The following is a 16,936-nucleotide window of genomic DNA, read 5'->3' as shown; positions in this document are numbered from 1 at the left end:
GAACATTCCCCATCTTAGTGACCTCCCTTCATTCTCCCCTATTGCCCACCTGTCAGCTAACAGTAACCATTATCCTAACAGTATCAGTTTTGCTTTTTTTAAGATAAATATTTTTAATTGTGGTAAATAGACAAAATAAAATTTACCATCTTAACTATTTTTAAGTGTACGGCTCTGTGGCATTAAGTATGTTCACATTGTTGTGTACCATGATCAGCTTCCACCTGCAGAACTCTTTGTCATCCTAAACTGAAACTCTATACCAATTAAACAGTCTCTCCCAAATATGCCCAGCTCTTGTCAACCACCATTATATTTTCTGTCTATGAATTTGACTATTCTAGGTACCTCATATAAGCAGAATAATATATTATTTATGTAGTGTCACCTAAGAGATACATATCCAACATAAGAGAACACAACTCTGGCACCATGGTTAAAGAGTATTATTAATGATAATTTAAAACTCACTATAATTAAGTTAAGCAGTCATTACTCAGAAAGCTTCTTAAATGACAAGGAGAAACTTAAACTTTCTATGAGACCAAAGGCCCAACGCTCAACCAAGGGTCAGCATCCAGCAACATCCTCCATACCCAGAGTGTCCCAGGTTCTCAATTGACACAGACCAGTAACTAATGCCTTCGTGTCCTGCATCCAAGCCAGCCCATGAGAGAGTACTCCAAAGAGGAATGCCAGATGGTGAGGAACTGACATCGTAAGGTGCAGGTCAGCTTTCGGCCAGCCCTAGGCCTATGATACAAAGAAGGACAGGAACAGGGGAATAGGTTGTATCCCAATTAGAGGCCTGCTTAACAACAATATAAGTTTTACCCTCACCTCAAGAGCAAAAAAAAACCACTCATTCCAGCTCCTCTTTTCCCACTTAAGTGACTTGAAGGTGGCGGTGAGCCTGGCCAACACACAATCTAGAGCAGAGCAATATTCAGACATTCCTACAGAACAGGCCCAGCTCCCCCCAGTGAGGGGGATGATGGGATCAGAGCTAGAGGGGTCTCCACCGCATCAAAGACAAGTGTCCAAGGAGGTGATATTCCCATAAATCCATCCATTTTAGAGAAATGGAAACCAGATTTCACCTTCCCTCCCAAGAGCTCTCACCACTACAAGGACTAATCCCAGTCTCTAGCTGGAGTCCTGAGACTTGTGTGGCTAGAGCCAGTGGAAGCCCCCCCAGTATCTCCAAAGCAGGCACACCTTCCTGTCAGGCATGTGTTCAGGTGGTACACACACATCTTCCCTTTGCCATCCTAGACCATCAAGGAGAAAAGTCTGACTTCAGAGACGACACACCTACCTGGAGGAGCCAGGAGCAGTCAGGAGCGGCCCTTATAGGAACAAAGGACAGGAGGGTGGACATCGTCATAGGTACAACCCATACTTAGGGGCATCAGGGTGGACAAGGTGGTCATTTACATTCCACAACCCCACCAGCTCCATGAATGCTACCAGAAAGCATCTGGAACATTCCTTGCCTGACAGGGACCGAAGCAGCAGCTATTGACTAGTGGATCTGTGGGTAAAGCCACGTCATCTGGCAAAAAAGATCTCATTCACATGGGAAGGCGGAATCCAGCTGAGATAATCCAAGGGCTCTACCCAGCAAAAACGCAGGACCAAAAACCCAGAGCCTGTCGCTCCACACCAGCCCTTTTTGGGTGGTGCTGCGTCAGAGACCCAAGAGCCGGTGTGCGCACGCGCAGCTGCTGCGCTCGAAAGCCGTGTGTGGGACCCCGGGCTTTGGGAAGAGAGCGACGTGGGCGTCCCACGCTCCTCTTTTCTCACCTGCTTTCTAGCGGGCCGTGGATATCCTTTCTCTGGAGGTAAGAGGCTTTCTATTCAGAATATTCTGAGTGTTGCATGGATAGAAATACCCATTTCACAAGAGAAAGTTGAAACCAAGAAAGCCCTCATGAGTCAGTGTGGGAAACCAATGCGCAACATCAGCTACAGGCCTGCTTATGACCCGGGCAGCCCAGGGCCTGGGTCTTCCACCTTGGAAGAGCCTATCATGCATTCAAGAGCGAGTTCTTGGCCAGCCGCCACATCATAGTCCTGCTGAATGCCTCACAGCAGACCTTGGAATCCTGCATGACCCACGGGCAATACAGATGGAACCCGTGTAAAACAGTCACAGGACTGACATTAGCTCCCACTTTAAAGAAGCAGTAAGCTTCACGATGTCAGGGAAAGGGGAAGCAAGGTTTTGGTTCACTGTGAGGCTGGGCTCTCCTATTCACACACCATCTGCATGGCCTGCCTTATGAAAACCAAGCAGTTCTGCCTGAAGGATACCTTCGATTACATCAAGCAAAGGAGGAGCATGGTCTTGTCCAACTTTGGCTTCATGGGCCTGCAGCTCTTGCGGTATGAGTCTGAGATCCTGCCTTCCACACCCACTCCCCGGCTCCCTCCTGCCAAGGAAAGGCAGCCAGCTCTTCATTCATGGCCCATTTGCAAACACTGAGCTCTAAGATGCAGGGTTCCTACTGCACATTTCCTACCTCAGTGCTGGTTCCAGTTCCTACACATTCAGCAGTCTCAGAGCTCAGCAGAAAACCCACAACTACAGTCACATACTGCAAAAACTGGGCTAGGGGAATTTGCTCCACCCCAACAACTGTGATTTTATTTTTAAACTCAGTTCATGTAATATTGAAACCCTCACTGTCTCCCACTATGAGTGATAGTGAGTAGTCACCAGACCTGCAAACGAACTTCAGACCAACCTTAGGGATGGGTTTTGGGGACTGAAGGAAGGTGAAGCTATTATGAAAGCACAGCTTGTGTTGACTACTGTACTTCCAGACCCAGTGCCTTTTCAAGACTGCAGTTCCCTGTATGCTGACTAGTTCACCTTTTCATTTCAAGCTTAAGGCAATAGATAACCTGTAGAAAAATGGAAAAAGCGGGCATCTGGGTGGCTCAGTGGGTTAAAGCCTCTGCCTTCAGCTCAGGTCATGATCCCAGGGTCCTGGGATCAAGCCCCAGATTGGGCTCTCTGCTCAGCAGGGAGCCTGCTTTCCTTCCTCTCTCTGCCTACCTCTCTGCCTACTTGTGATCTCTGTCTGTCAAATAAATAAATAATATCTTTTAAAAAGAAAAGGCAGTTATGAAGTCATTAATTTTAAAGGAAATATAATTTCCACCTTACTTTAACTTTGGCAATCTCAGACTCTGTCTCCATTGCTTCATGGCATAAACTTATCATCATCCAGTCAGGAAAATAACCCAACAGTGTTTGTAGGGACACAGTCTGTGTGCTGATTTCTAATCTCAGATGTTTTTGAGACTCCTTGAGCCCAGTGGAGGCAATTGCTTGAAGTAGTGAGATATTGATCTTTCTGGGTGTCCTGTGTCCTATGTTCTTCCCTGACTTTGGACTTTACACAATTCTTAGTCATACTCAAGACTTTCTTATCATACCTCTCCTCAAACCATCTTTTCTGTCATTTGAAAAAAGTTCTTCAGATCTTATACTTAATCAGGCCTTTGAGGTGGTAGCACCGGGGTGGGGGGGCGGGAAAACAAAAGTACCTACTGTCTAAGTCAGGTGGCACTGAAACAGTCATCTCCCCTGGTTAGTTGTCCTTGTATGTGTTTGTCCCATCTCTTAGAACAAGTGTTTTCTTCCCTGACCATAGGGGTTGTCTTCGAGCTGTTTGTTGACTTCTGGAATTTACAGGTATTACTTTTTTGTCTGCAGGTTATTTCTTCAAGGGTAAAAGCAGTAATTCCCTAAAATCCATATGAATGTGAAGAAAAGCAGCATGTAACTGGTTGTGGTTGTTTGTAGTACAAAAAAAAAAAAAAAAGTAAAAAGAAAAAAAACAGAGCCAGAAGCACAAAAACAAAGCAAGGGCTACACCCTCCTATTGCCACCACTCCAGTCAGTCTTACTTCCAACGCTGAGCTGCCTTTATCACAGCCTTAAACTATCCTTCTGCACAGATGTGGGCCCTTGTCTAAACCCTACAATGTAGGACTGATCATCAGTCCTAGAAAAATTGAATTTTGGTAAGAGAATCTTATATTCCCAGGGCAATATCAATACCTACTCCTTATAGAGAGTAGAGATACAAGAAGTAATAATACAGAGTGTTTCTTAAACTAAACCCAAAAATGCAAGTATATAATAGTAAACAGATGCACTTATTTGGAAGGTGTGCACTGACAGACTGTATCAGTCCAAATGCTGGCAGCAAACACAGATGGGGACAGTTTATAAATTACAAACAATCTAACCAACTTTATATCCTCTAGAGCAGTATGCTTCTTGGACTTCAGCAAACACCAAGAGGATTTGTTGAAACAGATTGCTGGGATGCCTGGGTGGCTCAGTTGGTTAAATGTCTGCCTTTGGTTCAGGTCATAAACCCCAGGTCCTGGGTTCAAGTCCCACACTGGACTCCTTCCTCAGCAGAAACCTGCTTCTTGTTCTGCCTGCCGCTCTCCCTGCTTGTGCGCGCGCGCTCTCGCACTCTCTCTCTCTCTCTCTGACAAATAAAATCTTAAAAAAAGAAAAAAAATTATTAAAAAACACAGATTGCTAAACTCTCTCCCCAGAGTTTCTGATTCAGAGGTCTTTGGTGAGGTCTTCCATGAGATCCAAAATTTACCTATCTAACATGTTCCCAGGTGATGTTGGTCCTGAGACTACACTTTGAGATCAGCTAGCCCACATTACTTATACCAGGGCTAGTAGAAAAAAGATATTCATTAAGCTTGTATTGATTCATTGATAATAGGCTATTCATTGATAATAGGCTATGCCTTGTGTGTTTTGTAGCTCTCAAATCCTTAAAAAAAGAAGTTCATCAGGTAAAAAGGATGGAATTTATTAAATCTGGACATTATCAAAGGAAGTACCCACATAAAGAAAATAGCATTTGAAATTCATACTCCCAACATTCTTTTGTTTTGTTCAAGAAGAGGAGACATTTGGATCTTCAAAAATTAAGAAACAGTCCTCTTTGTGTTTCCCAACACTTACAGATTGTTATGAATATCATAGGAGTAGTCTGTCAATTAAACAGTCAAGGTAAGTCATACTTCATTAACAAATTTACCAGAAGTTCACAATATTTGTTTTTGGGTTTTTTTTTTTTTTGGAGTTTATTTATTTATTTGACAGAGAGCGATCACAAGTAGGCAGGCAGAGGCCACTGAGTCTGACCACTGAGCCACCCAGGTGTCCCAATATTTGTTTTTCTTAAGAGACCAAATCACGGGGCACCTGGGTGGCTCAGTGGGTTAAAGCCTCTGCCTTCGGCTTAGGTCATGATCTCAAGGTCCTAGGATCAAGCCCTGCATCGGGCTCTCTGCTCATCAGGGAGCCTACTTTCTCCTCTCTCTCTGCCTGCCTCTCTGCCTACTTGTGATCTCTGTCTGTCAAATAAATAAATAAAATATTTAAAAAAATAAGACCAAATCACTTTGACACACATACACAATCAAAAGAAGAGAAACTGAGGGTCATTTACTCTCATTAAAAAAATTCAGAGTGCAGGGGTGCCTGGGTGGCTCAGTGGTTTGGGCTGCTGCCTTCAGCTCGGGTCATGATCTCAGGGTCCTGGGATCGAGCCCCGCATCGGGCTCCCTGCTCCGCAGGAAGCCTGCTTCCCTCTCTCTCTCTCTCTCTCTCTCTCTGCCTGCCTCTCTGCCTACTTGTGATCTCTGTCTGTCAAATAAATAAATAAAATCTTAAAAAAAAATTCAGAGTGCATATCCCAAATTATCTAAGTATATGAAAAGTAACAATAATCAGTACATTCCATCTTTAGAAATGCTTCATCAACATTATTAGCTAATAAACTCACACAGCAAGTTTGTGAGGTAGTCATTATTATCCTTGTTTTGCAGATGGAGAAACTGAGGAAGGAGGAGGTAATGACTTGTCCAAGGCAGGCATGAGTCAGCTTCAAATGCAGAGTAGACTCTAGGTTAAGAAAAATGCTTTGGATTTTTGTCTCTTAAAAAATTGAGAAATACAAAACAAAACCAAAGGAGAAAATAACTCACTTTAGGAAAATGAGCCTTGGTAAAGGGAATAGTTGTGTGTGTGTGTTTTCAACTGAGAACAGAATTTCCAAAGCTAGTAATTTGTATGTGCCAAAGTTTCCCACTAATTACCACCATCTCCTCTGTGTTATCTTTCTAGTAAGTGAGAAGTTGATGATAACTCTCTTTTGACTCGAGAAGCTTTCCTTTTTAGTGAACAGGGTCTTATGGAACCCCAATTAAATAAGTAGTGAGCTTATAGAATTTCTAATAAACATGGCTTTCCTTTTGGTGTACATAAATTATTCTTCAAATTATCAGTGAAGAAAAAAGGGGGTGCTCCTGTGTAATTCCCAGACCTTCCCTAAATGCCTTCAAAAGCCATATCAAGTGTGAATGTATTAATCGAAATCCTTCATGAATTTGTAAATTACTTTAAATAAAACCCTTCAAAAATAATTTTGCAAGAGAGGCTTGTTTTTGTAATTTATAGCTAAGCAGCTGTTGTTTTGGTGGTGTCTTCAGTCTCTTTTACACAAAAAAAATTCTGAAAATGAGTCATGTAGACAAGACCAGATTGCTTTACATAGTAAATGTTTTTGTATGCTTGCCTCATAGAACTTCTAAAATCTCAAGAAAGTAAACACCAAAAAAAGATCATACATTAACCCTCACACTGGAAAAAATGTTAACCAATGATATGCGCAACTTACACTCCAGTGGATTTTTGTATTTCTCGTGTATTTCCACGCAATAGCTGAGTGTGTCTGATGAGCACATACAAGACAATTTCTCTGAGCCCCTGCAAAGCCTAGCAGATGCCTCCTCAAGGGTGAAGAACTGACCTGAAATCATTTACTCTGGTATGCCTGTATCTGCATCATTCACTTCCATCCACTTGGATGTAGCAAGAATCAGAACGTGATGAAAAGCATGTAGTTTCTAATATGCTCAGTATATTCTTGGCACTTGAGGTGATGTATATAAAGGTGCTTTGTAAATTATAAACTCTAAGTCCCTTCTGTGGACAAAGGTGTCATATAGTTCAGTAATGTGATCATCTCTAAACTTCTAAATGAGTACCAGTTAAAAGAAATTAACATTTACCATAAAACCTATATGTGTTTTTTCACTGATTAATAAACTATATGTGTATACTTCTCTACTAATATATTATACATACTCTAAGACACACAAAATAGAATTGAAAAGGGATAAAAAAATAAATAAGAAAGACAGGCCACCTGGGTGGCTCAGTTGGTTAAGTGTCTGCCTTTGCCTTGGGTCATAATCCCCGGGTCCTGGGATGGAGCACTGCATCTGGCTCTCTGCTCCGTAGGGAGTGTGCTTTCCCTCTCCCTCTGCCATTCACTCCACTTGTGCTCTCTGGTTCTCTCTATCTCTGATAAGTAAATAAATACATAATCTAAAGATAAATAAATAGGAAAGAATTTATAGTATTTTCTTCCTGCTCTCAATGGACTATCTTTGGAAACTACTGCTCTAATGGAATGTCAAATCTATTTTGAAAATAAGGGGTGATAATTATAATTAACATATAGTATATGTAAATATTGCTAAATATTACTAATTCTAGTGTTTTACATATATTAAGTTGTTTTATCTTGGTATCAGCCTAATGCAAGAGGCGTAATTACTATCTCCACTTCAAAATGATGAAATCACGGCACTCACTAGTCACCTAACTTGTCTGTGGCCACACAATTCAAAGGAGAAGGGATGGGATTTAAATCTAGGCAATCTAGAGCTAGACTTTAGCTAATCTGAAATTCTGAATGCCTGGCACATTACTATCATACTAACCTCTAAGTAAAGGACCCCAATTCATTAGTTTCCATAATACCTTCATAATGGCATGTATCTTACCATATTATAACTGTTGCTTTGAGTGTTTGTCTCTCCCACTAGAATGAAAACTCCTTGAGCTCAAGGACTAAAGTACTTTTATATTTGAATCACAGCTTTGATCACAGTGCCTGGTATCTGGAAAGCATCTGTTGAATAAATGGCTAGATGAAAGAAAAAAATCTCATCAGGGTTGTCCCTTCAATTTTTTTATAGTATCCTTTGAAACTAAAAAGTTAATCATTTTGATGAAGTCTAACTTCTTCTTTTGCGTCTTGTGCTTTGTGTCATATTTAAGAAAATGATTATGAAATACAAGGTCACAAAGATTTACTCCTATCTTCCAAGAGTTTTATAATTCTACCCCTTACACTTGGCCTTCGATCCATTTTGAGTAAATTTTTATACATGCTGTGAGGTATGGATCCAACTTCATTCTTTTGCATGTGGCTATCTGGTTGTCCCAGAATCATTTGTCAAAAACGCCATTCTTTCTTCCATCTAATTGTCTTAATATTTGTTCAAAAATCAATTTAACCATAAATATGAAGCATTATTTCTGGACTGTCAGTTCTTTCCACTGACCTGTATGCCTGCTCTATATGCCAGGACCATAATATCTTGATTCTTGTTGTTTTATAGTAAATTTTGAAATCAGGAAGTATAAATATTTCAATTTTATTCTTTTTCTAGATTGTTTTGATGCATATATTTTTAAATTTACTTCATTTTTATCCATATATCATTTTTATAATCAATTTTGAAACAAAGTCCTAGTAATAATTCCATGTAAAACTGCCTGTTCCTCTTTGTGGAGATGTTCTCCCCATCTCTTCTCTGGGTTGATTAAATGGCAAGGCTCCTCTTGCTGAAACTAAGGCAATGTTTCCAAACAAAGCCCATATGTGAGGTTGGCCATTTTTCCTTCTCCCTCAAAGTTTCTCAGACCAGGTCTCATCTCTTTGCATTGTTTTTTTAAAAAACTCTCAAGATTTTTTGAACAAGTACTCTATCTCTGACAATTCCAGTTGAACTGCTCAAATTGAAACTGAGCAAATGTCTTAATAATAGTCTTTTGGGGGTATATTTTTTTTAAAGCATGTGTATATAAAACATGTACATAGAGACAAGCATGAGTCATAATGGTACAGGTGTACATTTATTTTTAACTTATGCAAATGATATTGTGATAAATGTATATATAGAGAGATATTTATCTCACTTTTTTTCACATAAGTTTCCAAACACAACTTTTGTAATGACCAAATACAAACTTGATTTCACTCCCTTGCTAGAGTAGAGTATAAATTTTAATTTAAAAACAGACCTTCCCTCACCAGGCATTAGGCTACCTCTGTTGACTATTGTTGTCTTGAGAGGAGTATCGGTCCCCTGGTGCCACCACACTGGATGTGCCACCAACCCTGAGATCAGGACCAGTCACTGCCTGACACCATTGATGCAGGTGCCGCTGAAGAGGGTCTCATGACCTGAGAGATGGAAAGGGAGCCAAAGAACCACTGCTTTTATAACAAAACTCGTGGAACTATTTGAGTCTCTTAATAATTTTTATTGATAAAACTTTTTTTTTTTTAAGAGGAGGAAGAGGGGAGGGGTACTTGGAAAATAAATCAGTAAACCACCACAATATTCCAGGAAAAACTGAACTCTAAGAAAAAGGATAGAAATGGTGGGAAAGAGGGAGAGAACTAAAAGAAGTATCTTGGGAAAATTCTTTTTTTTTTTTAAAGATTTTATTTATTTGTTTAGAGTGCACAAGCAGGGGATGAGCAGAGGAAGAGGAGAGAGAAAATCTCAAGCAGACTTTGCACTGAGTATAGAGCCCGACCTGGGGCATCAATCTCACAGCCCTGAGATCATGACCTGAGCTGAAATCAAGAGTCGGACACTCCACGAACTGTGCCACCAAGGTGCCCCTTCTTCAGAAAATTCTTAGGAATTAGCGCTTTCGTGTGGAGGAGAGACACTGAGATGGCTGAAATCTCAGTTTATTGGGAGAACAGTGTATACCTAGAGGAAAATACATTATTTGGCACATATTGTCCAACTCTTAGGATCGGTGCATCATTATACACTATGATGTTTTCTAATTACATAATTGTAGAATCTGGTGCCTGTTTGTACAGGACTGTCATCCTCATGAACAGCTTCATGTTCATATCATTTTTTAACAACACTATAAACTTCTTTGCTTTTTATCAGTTTCAAATGCCTTCTTGGTTCCACACAGCTAAGGATATTATAGATTCTCTGGGAACAATCCATGGTTAATTGATGATGTAAGGTAGAAAAGACAGGTTTTTAAATGTTGGAAGCTGGTAAGAAAAAAGAAACCCAAATCTATGATTCTAAAGTTACTTTATTTATAAGTACTTTATATGTTATTTTATATAGAAGTAGAACAACTAACACTTATGTAGTACTTTCTGTGGTCCAGACGCTATTTTAAGTGCTTCATATGTTTTAACTCATTCATCCCTCTCTCAGACCCCATAAGATAGGTACCACTATTACGCCCATTTTCTAGATGAGGGAACCAGTGCTCATGGAGATTAAGTAATTTATTCAATTACACAGCTACTAAGTTGCAGAATCAGGTTCAAACCCAGGTGGTCTTGCTCCAAGTTTACATTCAAATATATATGTCAATATGGTATGACACTGTGATGTGATATAACTAGAGAATAGCACAGCATATCATAATGCACAGTGTGATTCAGAGAGAGACTGTTCAAGCAACCAGAAAGAGAGGTCCTGGTGAATGGAAATGAGTGGGAGAAAATTTCCTAAGGAGAAAGAATATGAGTGAATCATAGGTCAGTTTTCTATAAGTCAATTTACCAAATGATTTATTTGCCAAATGACAGATTTGCGGAAATTTGTCAGAAAATTAATCACAGCTATGTTACCATACAAGACATCCACGTGGCCAGGGGCAAAAGGGACAGAGGTATCTAAATTGTGAGAATGGTAACCAAAACTGATAATTTGATGAGTCTAACAAATCTAACTACAAGACTATAACAAAGCTTTAAGGAAGCTAGAATATAGGAAAAGTCCCCTGTAAGGCAATGAAGTATGAGTTTGTGATTAAATCATTCATGGAATGGATTTTCAATGAACTGGCTTGAGGCAAATTCACTTATTGTCACCGAATTGACTTTTGCTACATGGGCCTGATTCAACAGGTAGAAGTGAAATGTATAAATGTAGGTTAGGTCCTATTTTGAATGATCTTTAATCCTACTGTACTGTAACACATGGTAAGGAATACGCTTTACAGTGTAACTACATGAGTATGCGTACACACACACATACACACACACACACAAGATCCACGTTGCACTTCAGACAATGCACTCTCATATTTTCTATCCTATTTGATTTTTTTTTAATAATGGTTACAAATCAATGACATGATTTCCTAATCATTTAATTGGTTTTGACCTGCAGTTTATAAAATCTTGGAACAGAAAATCTGTTGTAACTTATATATAGTATAAGATTAATAGTCCTATAGCACCAAACTAACATGTCTAATACTGTTTTAGAGAAAATGGATGTAATTCCAGCTCAGCTCCTGGAGAAGCTGGTGGGAGCCCCAGTGATAGTTCTCTCTTCTTTGTGAAAGGCAGGGCTCCCTGGAATGGATTCACCCTCCAGAGAGGGGCCAGTGCCTTGGAAAGCATCCCAGTTCCAACTCAGTGTTCCAGGATATAATTCCCCACTGCAAGGGAATGTTCTATCTACTGTAAACCCTGTTGTGGGACTGTAGGGAGATATTGCAGCTTCAGCCCAAACCCTGTTGTGGGACTGTAGGGAGGAGATATTGCAGGAGGTATGGCGGCCCTGGCCTCATGGGTCACAGAGGAGCTAGTTAAAAGGGAGAAGGGAGATACCTTGGTCACAGATGCCTCACTAATGGAGTCCTTCCTTCTCCTCTACCAAAACTACTGGTTTAACCTTCTGCTACTCATAGGAATTGCTCTCTCCCTTTTCCCACTAGTAAACCAAACACCATCTTAAGCCATTCACTTCCTCTTCTGGCCTGTCAGCAGCCCTAGAGATTTCCTAAAGGGTATCATGCTGGCCATAAGAAATGTACAGATGGGTTAGAAAACATGCATTTTCTTTTTCACTTGTGCGGAGAAGGAAAAGACAGGATTGCACATAAGATACTTCTGAGATTTTCAAGTGCAGCAGCATTAATTTATCACCATTTTAAGAAAAACCAGACTTGGGTTGTTTTGACTGGGCTTTCAGATCATCTGCCTACAGCCACTATTTTATGATACTGTTTCTAATTCAGTGACATAGAAATATTAGAGGGGAAAATGATAAAAACATACACCATATGCTATTGTATAATGTCTCATCATTTGGCCATGCATTTAAACAAATTAGATGCTGATTATACTTCAAGTGTAAAATGCTGAGGGCCTCTTCTGCCCTTTTGAGTTCAATTAAATTTTTAATTACTTGGTAAAGGGAGGCACTTCGGAAAATAGAGGTAACATTTCACCCAAAGGCTTTTGTAAAATTAAGAGTCGAAGAACAATGATATTTTTATCTGCTATTGTTCACTGCTGGCCAGCTAATGTTTTTGCTTGTTTGTTTTTGTTTTTAACCATCTCTGTGTATCCATCTCCACTGGACTTGTGTTAGCCCTACTGAATGCTAATAGAAAAGATTAGAATCAAAGATGAAGAATAAATAAAATCCTACCTGTTTTCAAGTATTTGCAAATTTCTGGGACTCATCCTTTCTCACTGGAGCTTTCCATATTGAAATCAGCCCAAAACTCAATTTAGGAAGAGTAAGTGATTAGCATTCCTTCAGTTATGAGGCCTTTATTAAAGTGTTTTCTTGGCATCTTTGGTTGATATTTTTTCTTCCTTATCCATGTGAGCATCTTTAGAAAAAGATGAAAGAGCTAAACTTTGAAATAGACTTACTAAGAGAGTAAATGTGATGTACTCAATTTGCAAAACTGAAAAAATACAAAACTGAGAGTGTTATATCAGTATTTGCGTATCCTGAACAGCTAGTGTTGGATCATTCTACTGAAATACCTAAGAATCTGTTATGGAATTCCAGGCCCACTTTGGAGAGCCGATAACTCAGTGAGTTAGAACATAATGCTAATTAGCCGAAATGACAGTCATGGCCCTTGTTTGAGTTACCAAGCATCATTAAAAGAAATTTTGTTACTTTTACCACCCACTAAACTTTTAGCCCCAGTGACCTGCTTTTGTGCTACTGCTCAAAATAGGACTGGTTGAGGACCTTGATTGATTTCACTATGGTTATACAGAAAACCTTCAAGTGCCTGGTGCCTGATAGGCACTTGATAAACATTTGTTGACTGATTAGAGATGCCTGATTGTTACACAAAGAGTACATTTATTCTTCCTGGAAGCAGTGACATATTATGGTTCGAAGACCAAGTTTAGAGTTAGCATCCTATCGTGCTAATTTTCCAGCTAAGTGATTTGCAGCAGGATAAAAAAGAAATCTCCCTATGATTCCATTTCCCAGTCTGTAAAACAGGAGGAACTAGGTCTGGCTCCAAAAACACCTGTGGAAGAATTAAGTGGGCGACAGTATGCAAAAACACCTGACAGACAAGGGCCCTGAGTAAATGTTGGTTGAATTGAATCCTACATTTTCATTATCATGAGTGAGTTTGTCCTTAATGCTAGGCTTTCCACCAATAATTTTAAGCTATTTATTTTGTTCTCTGGATTATGTAGTATTCCTCTTCTCTTAAAAATAACCAACTCATTTTGGGCAAAGTACAGAGATGCAAGCAAAAATAATAGGAATATTAAATATTACAATGCCAATATAAAGGATTAAGACTGACTTTTAGGTATTAGCAAGCTCACAGTGTGTACATTGGTAAAGGAGTCAGTGAATCCAATAGTAACTTCCCTAGTTAAGGACAGCTGCAGCATTTCACAGAGAAATGAGCTGATGGTGATTTTCTGCCATCCTCTCCTCAATTACGGCCTTTTGGCAGTTACCTAAGCTGACATTATTATTGTTGATTAGATTATATGAAAAGTTATGATGGATGCTGGGATATTTCCCTTCAAATAAAATGAAAATAGAATCCAAGGAAAAGTGAAGAGATAACACGTGAAGAAGCTAAAAATCACCTGAGTTAGAAGGGGCCACTCTGAACATATGCTTTGCTTCTGAGGAGGCTGACAGCTCCAGTATGAGACAGGCCAGACTGTTTGGGAGCTCCCCTTTTGCTTCTGCCAGACACGATGATCAGTAACTGTCACATGAATAGGCAGAGCTGGGGCTGGCCGGAAAAGTACAGTGAGGTCCCACTGACTGGTCCTAGCCAACAAGCCTGCAAAGCAGTTGGAGAATAAAAAAATGCAAATGTCCGGGGTTTCCTCAACCCTCAATACACAATCTAAGTTCCAACATAGAGTCAACTGTTTCAGGAAGATAAAGAATTGCTTTTAGGAAAATCTGGCAATTTAAAAATCAGCTTAGAAATGTTCTTATATCTCAGAAGCTTTTGATCTCTACTGATATTTCTATATAATTTCCACCCCTGATCATTTTAATATTTGAAAAATTTTAAAAACTTAACTTTTCAAATTAGTTCACTTCATTTTACCAAGACCTTATTTCTAAAGAAGGAGGTGAATCTTTAAAACATAACTTTGAGACCCTCTGCAATATGAAAAGTGATTTAAAATAAGACGAAAAGTTTGTTTCCACGGTCTTACTCTGCCTAGTCCAGTGTTTTCTTATCTTAAAATAAGCTGGCATTCCAAAGTTTTCATTTATATAATAATAAGCTACAACAGTTATGGCCTCCCGCCTTACACTGATCTCTTCAGCAATAAAGAAATAGTTCTGGGGGGGCCTGGGTGGCTCAGTTGGTTGGACGACTGCCTTCGGCTCAGGTCATGATCCTGGAGTCCCAGGATCGAGTCCCACATCAGGCTCCCAGCTCCATGGGTAGTCTGCTTCTCCCTCTGACCTTCTCCTCACTCATGTTCTCTCTCACTGTCTCTCTTTCAAATAAATAAATAAAATCTTTAAAAAAAAAAAAAAAAGAAATAGTTCTGTGATTTTTGCCACCATTTGGAGTGCTTCTCAAAGAAACCCCATTTTAGTTTACCTTTGCCTCTCTCTTAGATGGGCATATGACCCAGTTTGCTTTGTAGTCTATAAACTGAAGAGAGTAAAAGCTTCTGCTTAGCTTCTTCATGTTCTCCTGCAGCTTGGCCCAGCAGATTCTCTACTAAGAATCGTCTGAGACAATGGATGTATCCTGGAATTGACAACAAAATGTGTGAAGGTGGGGTTTTCTCCAGAAAGACAGCCTGTGTTTTAGAGCTGTTGATTCAATGGCATTTTCATTTCAGAAATTATTTTTCTTTGTAATTTAATTAGAGATGGAAGTCAGTAATAGGTGTCTGCTAAGGAAATGCAGAGAAGCACTAAACTAAATCCAAAAATGAAGATTATTTCCCCCATCTCATGAATTGTATTTCTTTTTTAGGTTTTTTTTTTTAAGTTAACCAAAAACACTTTTTTAAAATTACTTACTGTGCTGAAAAATAGGCTTTGTCCACAGCATACACTGAATATATTGCAAGGATTGGCCTTCAGGGTTATAATTTCAGACTGAAGAGCAAAGGCTTCATAACCAACTCAAATTTTCACCACTAGAGTTTGGGGAAAATAAGTCAGTAAAGTTTTATGTTCCCCAAAGGGAACCTGGCATTCTAGCATTTAATGTCACCCAGACTATTCCTCTACCCAAAACGTAAACTTCATAATGTATGTAAATTAAAGCCTTGTTATAGAAACACTCTGATTTTCAAAAAGTTAGGCAAGTTATAGGACTCTAACTAAAACTTAGCCAAAACAAAATCACTAATAAGGCAAACTTTTTTGAAAGATTTATTATTTCATATTGTATGTATTATTTAAATTTATTACTGAGAAAAGATCCATGTCTGTTTTAAGATGGACAAACAACATAGAAGTAAAAAGTGAAATTTCCTTCAACTCCCAAGAGTTGCTATTAACTGTCTTATATGTATTTGAAATATATAAAAATTTGTCATATTACATTAACATTATATATGGTATACATAATAATTATAGGCTTTACAAAAATGGAACTTTATTCTATTCTGGTACTTGCTTTTGCACTTAGTACATTTTAGACATCTTTGTCAATATAATAAATAAGTACAACAAGTTACTTCACTCTTCTCCATGAGTGAATATTCATGCTTAGGTAGCATAATTTTTGAAAATCCAACCACAACTAATTAGCATCTGGTGCACTGTCATTCTGTCATGAACACAAACACCACTCTAAAGGACATTCTCAGTTTTCCATAAAATAGAAATGGTTCTCTGCAGTGTAGAAAACCATGCGGCTTCAAAACACAGTTTCATTTAAAATTTTGAAAGCTATTTCACATTGTCCTCTGTGGTTCTATACTGGATGCCTCCTGTGCCCACCTCTCATCTCAACCACCTTTTATTTCCGTCATTGCTACAGCTATGTGGCAGCTGTCTGTAGTGGTACAGCTCCTCATTCCAGCCTGACCTCATTATCTCTCATTTCTCCCCAGGGTCTCTCAAGTCCTGGGGACACTGATCAGCTTTTGCACATGTGCACACCTTGAAATGTGACAGGCTAACATAACATTTATTGGTGCAACTCTTATCCAATGAGGACAGGAGCTGGTGGGTAAATGCTCCCCTCCTCCTCCCCATGTGCAATTGTGAGGCACAATCCACACAGCTCCTCAGAAGATCCCTGAAGGATTTAGTCCAGACTGCCTATAAAGGTGGTAACAAGGTAGAAAAGGCTCCCCTGGACTGTCTTTAGCCCTCCCTTTCCACTACCCCACTCCTGTTCCCCTGTCTCAGGCTCTGCTTTTGGGGGGACTTCAGTTAACATAGATAAAGATTAAATTCTACCAATGGTGACTGTTTCTTCTTATCCGCAGTCATATCAGGCATTGTCCACCCT

Source organism: Mustela putorius, unplaced genomic scaffold, assembly GCF_011764305.1.
Source record: "Mustela putorius furo isolate JIRA1106 unplaced genomic scaffold, ASM1176430v1.1 tig00000145_pilon_pilon_pilon, whole genome shotgun sequence".
Taxonomy (NCBI): Eukaryota; Metazoa; Chordata; class Mammalia; order Carnivora; family Mustelidae; genus Mustela; species Mustela putorius.
Note: the sequence above shows the minus strand (reverse complement) of the source record.